Below are 2881 nucleotides of genomic sequence, written 5' to 3' on the forward strand. Positions count from 1 at the left end.
TCAGCCTCCTCCCCCCCACACACTCGGGCGCCTCGACCCCCGCACACCGCCGAGGCCCCCTGTCCCCCATGCAGACACCTCCACTTGATTCCTCTGCTACCCACACGCCGAGAAAGCACACTTTCCTCCCGGCATCCGCCCCCTCTTTATGCCTAAAACACCCCCTGGGGAGGAGCGACCCCTCTGCTCACGGGTACAGACCCCAGTCCCCAAACGCGAGCGCGCCAACCTCCATCCTCCCAGTACAGACACGCACACTCGAGTCCTTTCTCCTCCTTCAGTCCCCCAAGAACGAAGGCAGGCGCGCGCGCGCACACACACACACACACACACACACACACACACCCGGGGCATTCCTTGGAGAGAGCAACGGAGAACCCTGGCAAAGCCAAAGAAACGTCGGAGGGGGTGGGGGAGGCCGAGGGAGGTAGATAGAGGCGTCGAGTCTACGCGGGATTGAATAATTCCAGGATCGAGGGGGGTGAGTCAACAACAATGACATTCAAAGGCAACAATCGCACTTGGGCTTTGTATAACGGGTACGGTACCTTTGGCTAATTGTCACCTCGCAGTACGGAGGGCTCCGTGAATACTTCGTCGGTAGCGGGCAGTCCTCGATGGAGCCTTCTTGGGACCACTTTCCTGGCGTCCAGTAGTATCCTCACTCCCCCTACCTGTCTGCGCGTAAGGGGCTGGGGGCTTTAAGGGAAAAGTGTAAAGCTTTAGCCCAGAGTGAGACTTATTTAGTGGGTTTAGTAGGAGACGGGTTAATTCCCCGCACCTTAGAACTCTGCATGCCTTCTGTGTAGAACGGGTTAAGCAGGCTGGTTAAAGAGCTGGGTGTGGGAAGAGGGGGATAGGGATAGAGGAAAGAGAGGTGTGGGACCGGGAGAGATGCCGCACTTGCGACCAAAAGAAGGCGGGGGGGGGGGGGGAATCTGCTTTGGCTACTGAGCATGCCCAGTTCCCAGCTCGAGCCCTATAAGGGAGGCATTGTGTGCGTTCCACTTCTCCGGGCTTTGGTGGTGACCGGGAGGGGACTTCGGTTGGGGAGGGTGTTGGTGAATGGGGCGCTTTAGGGAAGAGGGACAAGGTTTGGAACCCTGGGGCAGTGCGGGAAGGGACCCACGGGGTACCTTGGGGACTCAGAAAAGGAGAGAACGGGAAGGGACTACGAAAAGTCACTTCAGTAGCCCCCTCAATGTCTTGTCTATGCCCACGAGGCTTTAGCAATTGAATCTCAAATATCTAGAGGCTGCAAATCCGGCGCCTGGATGGTCTAGGCCCCTTTCTTGTTCCCTTTGGCTAGTGCTTCCGCAAGAGGGTAGAAATATCCCGAGGAAAAGCTAACGTTCAAACCAGTTTCAGGCAGACTGGGAATTGAGTTAATAAGCTTGGCAGGAAAGCAGATGTACCTGTGGGGTGGGGAGTTTGACTCTCCTGTGTGTATTTCTGATACCTGGCTTTTCTAAGGAGGAAAGGCTACAGCTCTCATTTTACACCCTCCCCCCCCCCCAATCTTGCTGTTTTTGTAGGTGCTTGGCTAGTAAAACTAATCTCTCTCTTTACTTTGTGTCTGTGGGATAAACTGGCTTTAGGTAAATAGAGCTAAGTTATAAATGGCAGGTATTTCCCTAGCCCATTCTTTGCCACATTTCAGGTAATACTGCAGGGCCCATTTCTTTGGGACCTAGGTCCTGCCTAATCCACTTATTCAAATTCCAGTCGTTCTAGCCACAATAGGTTATAGCCAATACCCAGAAATGCTTGTACTTAAAAATGAAAAACTCTTTAAACTAAAGCTAGCAGTAGCTTTGAAACCAGAGTTTGGCTGTCTGCCTGAACTCCTACAGTTAAACATTTACCATAATTGGTTGATGTTTAAAGGCCTCAAATCTAGGCAAAAAAAAAAAAAAATCTGATGAGCAAAGGATTTATTACATTATTTGTGGATACCGTCCTATTTTCAATATTATCTCCAGTATCTATTCATATGTAAGTTCAAATTTTTTCATTTTTGTCACTTCAGGAGGCTACCTTCAGGTTATATTCATGCAACTGTATGTATACAGTATGTATATACATATGTACAGTATGTATACAGCATGTATACAGAGATGCATGTACAATATTTACATGAATATTTAAGTAGATATGTGTATATAGGCATATTTTCTTATGACCTTGGTAAATATGGCATCTTTCATAAAGAATCCTTTCTCTACCCCCACTCCTCATTGCCCTTAAAAATGTCGTCGTCTTCTCTTTTTAAAACCTAGAGGCAGAAACTGAGTGGGCAGCAATGGTAAATTTTGCTATATTCCATGTGAAATTCATTATGAAAAAGCATTACTTAAGGAAGCACTAAAGGATCTGTGCATAACCACACATGACTTGGACAGCTCCTCTTAGTGAGGTGAAATTTGTTTCCTCCATAGGTAAACAGCTGCAGTATGTTGAAAAATCCCTCTACTGTTGTACATTTGAACAAAACAGATCCTGCTAATTAAGAACTCACATTTGCATTATATTGAATAATGCAGTTTGAAAGTGGTAATGGATACCAAAACAAGTTGGCATTTATTCTAAATGCAAAGGATTCGGGAAGCTACAATATATTTTATCAGGATAGAGGGATTGTTTGTCCTTTACTATAAATGTTAACAAGATTCAATAGAATGAGCAAAAAAAATTTTACCTGAAAATATAATGCATATTCCAAGTACTGTGATAGCTGAAAAGGCCAGATTTGGACAGTAAATATCAGACTATTTAAATACCTACCTTTATTCAACTTTAGACACTGTTCTGAGAGTTGACTATATTTGACTGTAATAACCATGAAATGTTCTTTTTCATATGGTTCTGGAGACAGAAATCT

This window comes from Suricata suricatta, chromosome X, assembly GCF_006229205.1.
Source record: "Suricata suricatta isolate VVHF042 chromosome X, meerkat_22Aug2017_6uvM2_HiC, whole genome shotgun sequence".
NCBI classification, from domain to species: domain Eukaryota; kingdom Metazoa; phylum Chordata; class Mammalia; order Carnivora; family Herpestidae; genus Suricata; species Suricata suricatta.